Here is a 15245-nt window from a genome sequence, read left to right on the forward strand (position 1 = left end):
GGAGTCAACGTTTACTATGAAGTCCTCAAAGAAAATTTAAGCAGTGTAACAATAGCACTTTGCTTAATTGCATAGATCGCAAGTCAACACTTCCAATCAAGAAGTAAAAACATATGTTTCATGAGCAAAATTTGAGCATACAACTTTATCTTACGAAAATAGAATGTAAGTTAAGTATGAAATAATGATGTTTGAATTTCATTTAAACTATAGGCAACTGAGGTTGAGAAAACAAAGCAACAAAAGGTGCCAAAGTATGATAATAGCAAAGAGTAAATAGCTACTCAATTGGCAAGTTATGCCTGATTTAAAAACTTATATGTCATGCTACTTCACAATACTAGAAATAATAATACCAGCTTTTTGGACTTTGAAAACTAGAGTTTCCAACTACATAATTAGTAATAGGTTTGATTTTCAAGTAATGACTAATAAAGCCATCTTAGATCGATGAGTACAAGCCACCTACTAGAACCTAATAAGAAAAACATAGAAAAGGAGAATGAGGAACCCTATTTATATAGACAAGTAGAGTGAACTCATGCAAAAAGAACAAAAAAAATTATGCTCAAGCTCAACAATTGCTGCAAGCAACCAATAAAATGTGACTTAAAGTTGAGAAGACGATTGATGACAAACTCTTATAGACACTTATTCTTAATGCCTCGGTTGATAGCCCATGTACGTATAGCCCAGATTTCTTCAATAATGAGAATTCAATAAAAAATGCAAGCATGGCTGAAATCCAAACTAAATCTTGTTAGTTGTCATAACAACTTAAGGGTGAAAACAATCCAAATGTGACAATTAAGTATCTTAAAGTATACAAACTAGTCCATGACCATGGAAGTTCGTCGAAGCCTTATATGGCTTTTGAACACAGCAAAGAACTAGATCAAATCTATACAGAGAACAATCCAAACAAAGTTTCATGTCCTAGCAGTCCACAGGTTTATGACAATCTAAGTAGGAGTAAAGAATCACATGGAGAAATGAAATGGAATTGCAGTGGGAATTTTCGAGTTTCATTAACACGCGTATACGGGAAGAACACGAGAAGCCCACGGCAAAACGTCACTCTTTTTTTGTCAATTAAGTTATGAAAGGAACATCAACGCCAGTAAATACTTTAAAAATTTTAAATAAAATAAATTCATCTATAAAACAAAGTGATAGACTAAAAAAATTTCTATGACAGACAACATTGTGATACTTAATTTCTTAGAAAATTATTAGTTGAAACCTTAATTTCTTTAAAAAAATTATATCTTTTTAATTTCACCCTTATTAAATACCAGGTATAAGTGCTTTGTTAATGATAATTACAATTTCAATGCATCATATTTTCAAAAAGAGTAATAAATAAAGTAGGAATATGGTTGGAAAATAATTATAAAAATTACCCAATGTTCTATATTTTAAACCAAACAAAGCTTATAGAAAATGCATCGTGTTGTAATGTAGAGAGAGTAATTTGCTCATGTGGCAACACCTTACTAAGTTGAAATTAATATCAACATTGTGCTCTAATACATGTAAGCTTTCTAAGTTCTTCGCGGTGGTTTGTGTGGCAGCAGACGATACGATGGTTGCTTGATCTATAACTAGGCTTTGGGTTAGGACATTTTTTTTGGCTGTCAAATGCATCATGATCTTTTCAAATTACAACTAAATATATCAATTAGAAGTTATACCATAATTTTAGAGGTATACTCAATATATTTTTAAAGGTTAGGGGTCTTTGAACTTTCTTCATAGCATTTGTAGGTATCTTGAAATTAATTTTGGGTCATTTTTGTTTTAAATCTTTTAAAATTCAATGTCTTGTTATCCCATTACTCACGCTCTGCTTGTCAATCATTACCTATTTAGTTGAATACGATTTGTTGACTCTTTTTAGATTACATAGCATCCAAGTTAGGAAATATACGTGGTTAGGTTTTTTAACGTTTAATAAAGAAAATAGTTCAAAAAATTGAGTTCAAACATTAGGTATCTCTAAGTAATCATTTCAAGGACAAAAGTGACTGTATTTAATTCTAAAAGGCTAAGCAAATAACAGTCACAAGCGGCACATGAATAGTAGGACAAGAAGGCATTGAATTTTTAAAGTTCAAGGATAAAAATAACTCAAAATTAAATTTAAGATACTCGAAAACCCTGCACAAAAATTTCAAGTACAAAAATGACCTTTAACCTTATTTTTAAACTTCACTCTTATTGTTTTATATCAATTTTATTTTCAATCTAACTCTCATACAAAACTCTTTCAAAATATCAAACCAGACATTAATATGTACATATATAATGGAAGGATAACAATGCCACTTTCTTCAAATACTCAAATTCTAGGAAGCCACACAAGATTTCATTCATGAAATTATTTTTTAATTCATGAATATAATTTATTTTATTCCTTAGCTGGCCACTTCTCAATCCCCTCTAATAACTTCCTATTCATATTATCTATCTTTTAGATGCAGCTAGTCATTCGGAGTATTTTATTATTCCAATAATTTCCCAACCCTACCATCCACGTATGATGTAATTTGAGATTTTTTAAATTCATACATATAATTAAATTTCATATTTTAATACAATGATCCCTCTTTTAATTTATTCAAATCAATTTGAACTAATTATAAAGTTTAGATTTAAATTTAAATATGACTAGTTATTTAAATTATTATAGCATCCTAAAAACCTCCTAACTCCACGATACACATAGAGTTGGATGAGAACTATATTGAAAAGACAACCAAAAAAAGAAAATTATATTGGAAGGATATATTATTTATATTTTAAAATTTTAAAACTTATAACTTCCTAATGCTATTATCCATTATCTTAATTTGAATTTATATAATTCTAGTTTTTACATTTAAAATTTTAATTATGAATAAATAATTTTCTTAAATTATTTTAGAATTCAAACTAAGTAAATAAAAAATACAATAGTTCATTTAAAGGGAATAACATATATTTATCAATATCAATTTGTGCGTGTTTTAATTATATATATACCCCTAATTATAAAAATATAGCTGCAAGTTTATGGATGGCATGTGTTTCTTTTTTAAAAAAAAAAAATACCAACCTTCTAACATGCTTAGATTTGAAGCTCAACGATCCCTTTTCCCTTAGACAGTGTAAACAGTTAAAAATCACTTATGCTTGCCATTTCTAATAAGAGTTAGTATTTTAAATTCATGACATCTCTACCTCTAAAGTCATGGCCGATTATCATGCCATTAGCCATTATATACATGTAGGTGCATGATTATTTAGAATTTCTTTTTAGCATTACATTTTTTTTTTTTGCCTTATCTGTCTCACTTTATCATGGGTCATAATTTTCCTCCTATCATTGTAACCTCGTTTTTATTGTAACTCTCCTATTCTTTTTTTCTTCCCTTTCTATATGCATATGCATTTAATCCAAGTATCACTCTTGGAGTGACCATCCCTCAGTAAGGCAATTTGGTACACCGCTTTAAAGGATAAATTCTTTGTTTTAGATACTAACGAACTAATAAAGTATAGTTATGAGTGATCGGTGTTGATTTAGTTCATTATTCACTTCTTCTTTTAATAAATGCATTGGGGTAGGTTAATGCATGAGAACAAAATACTTAATGCTCACTAAGATTTTGGTGTGTGGATTTTCTATTGAAATAAATAAAAATGCTTATCAATTCCAGGATAAATACCTACAATATCTTTACAGGTCAAAATAGACAAAATTGTTATGATTTATCTTCATTAAGGTTTTCTTTTTGTCATTTGTTTGATCTTATCTTTTAATTAGATGCCTACAAACTATTGTATACTTGAGGAGCAACATCAATGAGTTTGCTAAGTAGTAATGATGATTGCATATTCTTGCACCTTTCATCAAACCAATTATTTTCCTTTGCCACAAGTTTTTGAGTCTCTTCCTCTTCAATCACATGTTGATTTTCAGATCCATCTACAGATAAGGTGTTTCAATGGTTTGATCTAATTAAACAAAAATAAGCAAATTTTCTTGCTTTATTGTCAATAACATATTTTCTTATCAACATCTATCTTTAAACACTGATTTATGTTACATTACAATTTTTTAATTTCTATGAAAATTCTCCCTTTTTAGGAGATTAATAATTCAAAAATTCAGAAGATACAAGACGGAGATGAAGGATGATTGAATAACTTTATTGGTAATGGTTTCAATATAAGTAATTGTCCATTGATGATTTAGATAATGGGCATTCTCTCTATGTTTTGTTGAATAATCACATGATTTGATGATTGATAATTAAAAAATGTGAAGTTAATTAAGTTTGCGTTATCGCCTTCAAAGCTTTGCTACATATTCAGGTTTCATGTTTTTGCGTGCGGGTTTGTGTTTTTCAAGGGAAGTTAAAAGCTTATTCTTGCTATAAAATTTAACAGATGCTATGTTTTTGTGGTTGTTTTTTAGGTACCACATACTTTTTATAACTTTTTTTTTACCTAGTACTTTTTATAACTATTGAATAATAATTTCTAGAACCTTTACTACATTAACACAAGCTTTTGATGAAGAGACATTATTTTTTGTTGTAAAAAAAAAAGGCATTTTCGGGACACTTAGAAATTACCTATGATTTCTTCAATTATTACTAGGATGAACTTGATAACTTAATTAAAGTTATAAGTAACAACAACAGTAAATAATATGTATTTATGGATATGGCATAATTTCCTATAGAGATTGCCTTCTTTGAATGATGGACCAGGCATAAATTCAGGTTACATCGTCATGTTTTACTTGGACCATGAATACCGAATTACAATTCTGGCCTCTATTATCAACATCAACAATGAAAGGGAGATGCTATAATTATCCCAACATTATTTTATGAGATTGTGGGGGTTGTCTTTTTATATTGATATATAATGCTAAAGTTGTTATAGAGATTTTGTCTTTTGATTTATATACGATCATGTTAGGTCTACAGGTATGATGAGTACACACACACACTCTCAAGAATTAGTGCATCCTTTGCCAATTGATTATTTCATACCAATTTCATATTTTGCCCCAACTTGGATTTTCTCAAGCGTAATATCATTTTGAATTGTATAGAAATTACAATTATATATATAAGGTTATTGAGAATTTCATGCATTTTTAAAGTTATATTTTTTTGGGTAAAGGTGCAAATTTATCTTTAAACTTTTCCTCTAGGAATGCTTGATATCCTAAACTTTTGTTAGAAGCAATGTTAACCTAGAATTCTAAAAAATGGTGTAATATTGTCCTGCCACCAGAGTTAACCATTTGTTGATTGTTTTGTTTTGACTGGACTTGTTATGTGGCATTTTTTAAAAATTAAAAAAGTGATAAAGGTGCAAATTTACCCTAAAACTTTTTCTCTAGGGGTACTTAGTATCCAGAACTTTTTTTCGAAGCAATGTTGCCCTATTATTAGAGTTGATTGTTTTGTTTAACTTCACTTGCCATGTGAATTTTTTTAAAAAAAAACAAAACAATGTTTCGTCCTTATCAGCTTTTTCTTCTTTTTCTTCATCCATGACATTAAAAATATAAAATAACTTAGAACAATAAGATGACAAATCAAACTTAAATTTTTAACATAAAAAACCAATCGAACCCAAATTTTAAGCATTAAAAAACAATTAAAGATAGGAGGTAGAGAGGAAGAAAATAAAGAACACAACTTTTTTTGTTGTCGGAAAGAACACAACTCAAAAATCTAACAATTCAAGAACAGCTCAATATATCCAAAAAATTAACAACTTAGATGGTCCAACGCCAAATAGGGAGAAATAACAACTCAATGGGTGATAGCTATGAGGCTTCTTATTTAGATCTTGTCTTGCAAATGCCGATGGTAGAGGAAGGAGGAATGAAGACAAGAAGAATGGCCAACTGTGAGGGAAGGAGAGCGATGTGTAACTGAGACACAAGAGAGAGGGGACGGCATTATTTTATTTGTTTTTAAAAAAATGCCACGTGGCTACTACTTGGCAAATGAAGTCAAATAAAATGATCAATTCCTACAACAAGGTAATATTACATTATTTTGGAGAGTTTTGGAGTAACATTGCTCCAAAAAAAAAAGTTGAGGATACTAAGTGCCTTTATAGGAAAAACTCTAGGATAAATTTACACCTTTATCATTTTTTAATTTCTAAAGGCAGCCACGTGGCAAATTCAGTCAGACAAAACGATCAACTCTAATGGCAGGACAACATTGCGCCATTTTTTAGAGTTCTGAGGCAACATTACTCCCAACAAAAGTTTAAGATACTAGGCATCTTTGAAGGAAAAGTTCCAAGGTAAATTTACCCTACTTTTTTTAATAATCATGCAAAGCTATACTTTATTTTCTGTTTTTTTTATAGAAAAAAGAAGCATAGGCTTGTGTGTTTATTCTCATTTTATTCTAGCTATGTTGGTAAATGAATTCAAATCGCTTTTCTTGCTTCACAAATTCATAAAAGTTCAACGCAAGTTGCACAAGCTAATTAGGATAATTTTTGTTTTCGTCCCCAATTACTAAAACAATGAAATGAATTTATAAATAACTTGATTTCAAAGATACAAAAATCCAAATATTAGTGCCATGATTTGAATAAATTATTTTGAAGGATTGGATACTAAATGCTACAAAAATTTTAATTAGTAATTCAAAAAATTTAATTAAATGATATGAAAATTGTTGAAATAAGAAGTAGTTTTTTTTTTTTAAATTTAAACGGTATGTTTTATTAATTTCATTAATAATGACTATATAAATAATCTACATAACTATATTTTTATGGTTAACAATATAATATACTTGATAAAAATATTCTAAAATGCATTGACATGCGATGCACAAGAACATACTTGATACTAGTTAGTAGCAAACTTGAAATATCCAACTAGTATGTTCCTCTGGGTGTTTCTATTTAATTATGATTATTAATTATTAATTTTATTATAAGATTAAAAGATAAAAATATTCAGGAACATTTTTATGAGGGGCGCCTAATATATATATATATATATATAAAACAATGTTACATGAAACTTTCAAGACAAGTTTAATGTGCCTTGCCATTAATATGAAAAATGTGATAAGTTAAAAATTGAAGTTTGGCCAAAGCATATTTTTAACCCCGGCTCCCTCTCTCTTCCTTCTTCTTCTTCAACGTTTTTGGTCTCTGTCTTCTTCGTCACTGCCCTTCACGGTTTGGTCTCCTAAACCACTTAATTCAACCGGACTCAAAACTAATTTGTGAAGGTCCAACACCTCAAATATTTATCGGAGAATATTTGTCGTGGCATTCTGACCTTGAATACAAATACCTATTCTCTCGTACTCTAAAGTTGCCTCTTCTGCCATGTCAAAAGTGCCCAGCCACTACCTTTGCCAACTCACCGGATCTATGATCTCCGCCAACCACCATCCCTTATCCTGCTGACCTCTACTTAGAAGATGAGGTGTTGGTACCTCCCGCAAGTTGAAACCAGCACTCTCATCACTCTTTCATAGTCCCCTCTCTACCCTGCTCCCTCATGATTCTCCTTTTGAGGAATTTGATGGCCCTTACTTTTTCTCCCCTTATGGTCTCAACGAGTCTATCATCAACTTCAAGACCATATCATTTTCCCTCTACACTGGCAAATCCAAGGATCAATTTGAAGAGTCTTGACACGACTGCGTGATCTGCTTGTTGGAGTTCGAAGATGATGAGGACATCCACACGCACTGCCATTTTGTTCACACACTTTCCATCAACATGATTGCATCAACATTTGGCTCAGGTCACATGCCAATTGCCCCCTCTATCATGCCATAGTTTTACGTGCGAAGTTGCCGTTCATGCCTATATTGGAGGCAAGGATTCGGCTGAGTCTTGACCACGACATGACTTTGCAAAAAATCAGCATGGACTAATGATCAAGGAGGAAGGGGTGCTTGGTCAAACTTCATTCATTTTTAACATCAATGTTTTTGGATTTAATGAATGGGGGGAGATTGTATCAATTTTAAAAGTTTTGAGGTCACATTATTTAAAAAAAAATAAAAATACCAAACACTCATCATGCAAAAGTTCAAAAGCATTTTTGTCCTGAAACTCATTATTATAATATAATAATCATTATGAAAGACAAATAGTATTTTGCTTAAATTAGTGGGTTTTTGACAAGATCTTAAACTCTGCTGACAAACGCTGTTTTGTTTAGCTCAACTTCATATGCCGTCCGCACGTCTCATGGAGATAGCCACTAGAACTACAACAAAGCCATCAGTCCATATCTAATAATCCAATTAATGTTTTAATCCTTACTTTCCATTCCCCCGTGACACAAAAGAAACATCCTTCCGTGAAACCCCAGCTTCCACGTGTCTCCCTCTTCCTTTTTATCTTCCAATGAGCCCAGACAGAGAAAAAGGGAAATCAGCTTATTAGGGCTGCATGTGATGATAATACTGTCCTTTTCTTTTTGGATAAATTTGTGAAAATATTACCTTGGGAGTTGGAACTGTGATACGATTTCTGGATCGACTCGTGAAGCATTAAACCATAACTTCGCGCGTGATAGGCGTGCGCTTAAGCAGATTCCACCTGTCCTTGTTGGAAACCACTAATGTTGCCAACGCATCGTATCACAGGGCATAAAAAGGTGCACCAGAATCTCTCTCTCACTTTCTCTCTCTCTCTGAGAGATGGGAAGAAAAGGCTAAAAAGTTTGGGAAAAATCAGATGCTCCACTTCCACGAATCATAGTTTAACTTGGGAATAAAAGCTGGTTCAAATCACAGTAAGCGAATAAGGTCGCTGACCACATTTTTTTGTGGTAAAAAAAATAAGGCCGCTGACTGATGCTGCAAGAAACGAGATCCCGGATCCAAAGTGAATGCATAACTGGCAAGAAAGTTAGCCTAGCGATTGCATGCATATGCTTAAACACGGATAACATCAACCTGACAGATCACAGAGTTTTTAAGTTTTACGAACCAGTTTCGAGAATGAATTAGGCCTAACATATTTGCTTTAGCAAAAGAAAAAGAAAATCAAAATCTCTCTATCTCTTTCAATGAACAGAGCACCGGGATCCCTCCAAAAGTCGAAATCACAAACTTCTCTTCTATTAAATTTGCGATTGCTTAAAACTCTCGACCGTGAGATTACACACGTGAGAGGTTGAAACCACTCGCATGCTTACCCAGTAATTTCAATTTTCTACATCTAAAAGGCCGCACCCTCTATGTAAGTGTTTTACAAGGCAATAATTATTTTTTATTGTTGCATGCCAAATTTTGCTCAGATAAACAGAGTTAAACTTAAAGTAGTCACACGTTTTGCATGGTCACAGAAACTATATAGATGCTGAGGGCTGTTCCTAGCTTAGTGAAGCCACAAATTATCATAGCTCTCCAATTTCTATATTTGCTTGAATGGTCACGTAAAATAATGCATTAGTATAATGGTAGAGGTAGAATTAAATAATTTCATGTACATGCATGCATGAGGGTCTCTCTCAATATGTTCTTTATGTTTGCATTTAATTGAACAGTATAGATTCCCCCCGTGAATGTGTTATTGTTCTGTTTTCCCGCTCTTGATATGCGCTCCTTGTTTTGATGGCCACAGAGAGCTAAACAACAAGAAAGAGTCACGAGATCGATTGCCTTTGTATCGTAACCACATTCACCTAAATTGACACCTCAGTTTTATATTATATTCCTCTCCAACCCCACAATTGCCAAACTAAGTGTGTGGCTGTGTGGACTACGTGTGCGCTCGAGACTTGTGATGACAAAGATATCAGAAATGAATCACAAAAATAATAACAACAACACAATAAATTAGTAGTAGATGATATGTGATTCACAAATTGCCTTCAATCATAGAATATTGCCCAATGACGATGCAAGCCCAAATTAAAACATTTGTATCCCAGAGTTACTTGCTTAATATATATATTCATGTGTGGAAGTTGGTTGCCTCCCTTGTTTTCTATGCCTTAGGATCGAAGGCTCTTCTGTCCACGATTTATCCTGGGACTAAACACGAAGTAGATACTGTAGTATCTGTCCATGGTTATTAAAGCTTTTGATTTCTTTACCCCACCATCGTGTGATTCGTAGATCTAGTTCTAGCTTACAGCCGTAACCGTGTAAGGCTACACGTGTAACATCTTATAATGATTTTTCAGAAGCTTCATTTTGTTGGTTAGTCTTCCTCAGGTGAAACCACCGTTAGATGTCACTTAATTGGATAAAAAGATGCTGTGAACACCAATAATGTTAACAGTGACTTAATATTATAATAATTTTTTTCGGCAACAGCTTGATTTTAGAATATAGAAATTAACTGAAAAAAGAAAAGGATAATTTGGCCCCAAAAAATAAAGAAAATGACAATAAATGAAGGTGCTTACCATGGTTTCAGCGTGATATTCTAGAAAACCTGAGCCTCACAGCTAAAATCGCTTACAATGCACTTTCTGGATATTCACAGGCACAGAAGAGAAAATATTTTGAGAGGGCATGACTATGACTAACAATAATTGATGTCTGATTAGAGAATTCTGGGAGGGAGGGGTGTGGGATGAGATATGATGGACCATAATACATTGAGCAGTTAGATTGAAAGAAATAAACTTCTCAAGAAAATGCCCTTGAAGAACAAGGAAACTCTGCTCCAATCAACTTCAACACCTTAGGGTGTGTTTGGTTAGGGGGGAGAGGAGTCCCTTCCTTCTTTTGATTAGGAGGAGGGGAGGGAAAATTTTAAAAGTTTCCCCTCCCCTCCAAAGCCTCCCTTCCAAATTAGGAGGGAGCTCCTCTCTCCCTCCCCTCCCCTCTTCTCACTTCTCCTTAAACCAAACAGACTCTTAACGTTCAATAAGGCCTTTAAAACCGTCCAAGTGTTTTCTTGAGTACAAAAAAAATTATATATATATATATATATATATTATAACATAAAAGAAGTCCACGTTTAAAGATTGGAAATTGAAAGCATTCAATTAAAGACAAAAAAACAAAGAGAGAGAGAGAGAGAGAAGGAAAAAAATGAAAGATAAAAAACAAAATATTAAAATGACTTAAGCTATTTTAATAGAATATATTATTTTTAAGCATATTTAATATAAAAAATTTAATATATATATATATATATATAAAGTATTATGTAATTATAAATATAAATTTATTAAAGAAATGAATGTGTCAATTGATAGTCCTCTATGTATTTTCTAACAGGATGCTAAAAAGCTCTTCAATAGGACTTGACACGTATCAACCTGATGGTTGAGAATTGATTCCCGAGCCATCTATATATGCTCTGGATATAAATAAGAAATGTCTGATTCGGGAAAGCTCGTGCAATGCCTATTTGTTTTAAAGCCTTTAGGATTCTTCTCTCTTAGTTGAACTCCACCATCTGTATTCGATTCTGAAGCCGGAGTTTTTGTTCGCATGCAAAGATGACATTGGGAGAATTTTCGTGGTTCCATATTGGCACAGACATTGGCTGAGCAATTCCTCTGAGACTTGGCTCCTTATAGATCTCATCCGTGGTTTTTTATTCATGTGCATTACAATAATTCTTTCCTTCCATAACTTGGGAAATGTTAAAGGAAGATACCACCATCACCGGAAGCACAAGGAAATTTCTCATGTTTCTGAGCCAGAAGAGGCATCACCTCCTTCAAATTCTCCTACCGTTCCTTCTGATCCATACCCAGCTGATCCTGGAGGTTCCCCTTCAGACTGTATTTTTGATGTAAGATCCTTCGGGGCAATTGGAGATGGTTCAGCTGATGACACAGAGGCATTCAGAGCAGCATGAAAAGCAGCTTGTGCAGTGGAGTCAGGAGTTATCTTAGCTCCCGCTAATTATTGTTTTAAAATCACTTCAACCATCTTTTCAGGCTCGTGCAAGCCATGGCTAGTATTTCAAGTAAGCATGTTCGTTGAATCGCTTACTCCTACATGACATCAGTTTTCTTTATAAGAATTTATCAAATTGGATTCAATCCTTCCATGTAGCCACTAACAAAGGATCGATTGGTAACAGGTGGATGGAACTCTCATGCCACCAGATGGACCAGACTCTTGGCCAGAAGCAGATAGCCGCAGTAATGGCTTATGTTTTACCGACTTGACTAAATGACTTTGAATGGGACTGGAACTATAAAAGGCAATGGGGAACAATGGTGGGATCTCCCCTGCAAACCTCACAAGGTAACCATTTTAACCATTTATAAATGCTTTGATTTGACCCCATTGTTAACGGGCTAGGTCTCCCTCAGTGGTTTCTTGCTGAGCATATTTGATGTTGAATGAACTAATTCCTATTGTTAGTGAAATGGCATTTCATTTTTAGAGTCCTGATAGAGAAAGAGTGCGAGGACCGTGTGATAGCCCTACGGTAAGTGAACAAGTTAAAATTCAACTCAAGGTTGTATTATATATGCTCGTTTGTAAATTATTGATTCTATTGGCCTCGTTTCTTAACTCTTGTTCGTAGATGCTACGGTTCTTCATGAGCTCAAATCTAGCAGTGAGTGGGCTCAGAATTCAAAATAGTCCTAAGTTTCACATGAAGTTCGATGGCTGCGAAGGATTACTGATAGACAAGTTGTCCATTTCATCACCAAAACTCAGCCCGAATATCGATGGAATTCACATCGGGAACACCAAGTCCGTTGGGATATACAATTCAATTATAAGCAATGGTAACGGCTAAGGACTTGCACATCTTATAACAATATCAAAGTTTAATTTGTACATTTTATATGTGTTAGGCGATGATTGCATCTCAATTGGACCCGGGTGCTTGAATGTGGACATAGAGGGTGTAACTTGTGGTCCTAGCCACGACATTAGGTACACATCTCCTCTTAATTAAATTGAAGTTGAACCGGCTAATCATGACTAATCAAAAATTAAAAGCCCTAATTGATGAATCTTAGCTGTAGTATTCGTGTCTCTGCTTTTTGTACTTCTTCCCTGCTACGATATAAGTTGAGTTTTAGAAGCCATCAATAATTATACACCATAAAACACAACGCTTTCGATGTTAATTTTCTATGAATCGCTATCCTGAGAATGCCGGACTAAGCTGAGTGCTGTGTTTGTCTACAGCATTGGAAGCCTTAGGGTACACAATTCACAGGCATGCGTCTCAAACATAACTGTTCGTAATACTATCATAAAAGAATCAGACAACGGGCTGAGGATCAAGACATGGCAAGGAGGGATGGGCTCAGTGTCAGGCTTAGACTTTAAGAGCATCCAAATGGAAAACGTGAGGAATTGCATCATCATAGACCAGTATTACTACCTGTCAAAGGAATGCCTTAACCAGACTTCAACCGTGCACGTAAAGGATGTGTCGTTCAGGAACATAAAGGGAACTTACAATGTGAGAACCCCTCCCATACACTTTTCCTGCAGCGACACGGTGACCTGCACCAACATAACGCTCTCAGAAGTTGAGCTATTCCCACACGAAAGGGAATTAGTGGACGACCCTTTTTGCTGGAATGCTTATGGGACGTAGCAAACCATGACAATCCCTCCCGTCAATTGCTTGAGAGATGGTGAGCTCGAAATAATGGGAGAGCTCTCTGCATATGAATGCAGTTAGTAGATTTTGGTTGCTTTTTATACAGCAGGATATGTCCTGTACCACACGCATAGAGCCCATATAGCCTAATGAAGTAGAATATCATATATGTTGTAGTTAGTGTATGTCAATTAGTTTTAATTAGCATCTTATTCGAATGAATTGGTCTAATTCAATATTAGGTTGGAGTATTTAATTAATATATCTTGAAAGAGACCCAAACACAGTTATAAAATCTATAATCTTTTTCAGCGGTAATTTCGTTAATTATTTCAATATTTTTTATACATACATTACCATTCATGTTTAGGTCCAATCATCTCATGCTAATCTAAATAATAAGAATGGGATGTCAAAATGGATTAGGGGTCTCTTCATTTTCTTCCCCCTATCCTTTTCCCTCAACTTGTCTGGCACTCACCCCTCATTAATTCTATAATTAAAAAATCATTTTATAAAACGATATAAATAATAAGGATTGGGGGAGTGAAGGAAAAGGAAGGAAAAAAATGAAGAGGCTATTCTCCCTGTCAAAATCTAGAGATTCAAATCTTTTTGCTATTAAAAAATTGATAATCAATATGAATTTATTAGAATCCAAACTCTGTCATTCTATCAATATTATCAAGAAAAAAAATCATAAGCATTAGTTTAAAAATTGGGAAAAATAAGTTTTAACGATACAATTTGAATCTCTTATATTTCAAAATACTAGGGCCTTGATCATGTTTGACCAAAATTTTAGGAACTAAAAATTCAAGCCATGTTTGGTATCTAGGAATCCTGAAGTTGGAAAGGAAATTGGCAAAGGATTTCCTTAAAAGCAGGTTTGGTACACTTGAATATGCATTTTCAAGAATCCCAACTCTGTAGAATTCGATTCCAATACCATGTCCAGAGAATTTGATTCTTTTCCACCTTATTACTAATTTATTATGTTATAAGTTCCACGTAGAAAATCTTCACAAGTTGAGTAAAGTTTATAAATTCAAGGGATTCTTCAACTCTATCTTTTTAAGTTTGTGCTCGTTACATGGATACATTTATTGAGAGGTGGTGTTATGAAAAGGGCTATCCACAGAGGTTTTGATCGAAAAAAGGTCAAGTGAGGTGTTGTAGAGTGAAGTTGCCAAGGATGTCTATTTTTCATGAAGTGGCATTGTCATGAATCTGTATTGGGGAGTTTTACAAGTTGAGTGGGGTTTATAAATTTAAGGGATTCTCCCATTCTATAGACTAGTCTTTTAGAATATAGCTTATGCTCATCATACACCCTTACCTTGCTTATTACTTTCATCTTACAAATGGAGAAAGCAGACTACGTATGAGAGTGTCCAAGTTTATCATGTGCTGTGCATGTGCATTGAGCACTCGTGGCTTGGCGATTGGGAATTTTTGTGGGCAAGGAATGAGTGAGTAAGTGAAAAGAGAAAGAAATATTTCAGACCGGAGTTTAAGGGACTTGTCCCACCATTAAGAAGGTGGTAGCTCAGCTCAACAGCTTCCTTCCAATCTCCATGCTACTCTTACTTGCTCGATTGGTGTGAGTAATTGCTTTTCTCTTCCCTTCTTTATCCATGTTCTCCACTTGCACTTTGAAAATTCATTTGGTTGTGATCGTATGG

At 33.8% G+C, this 15245-nt stretch overlaps 1 pseudogene; it reads left to right on the forward strand.

The window, feature by feature from the left end:
- Positions 1 to 5789: 5789 nt before the first annotated feature.
- LOC129319783 (polygalacturonase At1g48100-like) lies at positions 5790 to 13641 on the forward strand (annotated as a pseudogene).
- Positions 13642 to 15245: the final 1604 nt, after the last annotated feature.

Source organism: Prosopis cineraria, unplaced genomic scaffold (genome assembly GCF_029017545.1).
Source record: "Prosopis cineraria cultivar Desert tree isolate PC_DT_omini unplaced genomic scaffold, ASM2901754v1 PC9, whole genome shotgun sequence".
Taxonomy (NCBI): Eukaryota; Viridiplantae; Streptophyta; class Magnoliopsida; order Fabales; family Fabaceae; genus Prosopis; species Prosopis cineraria.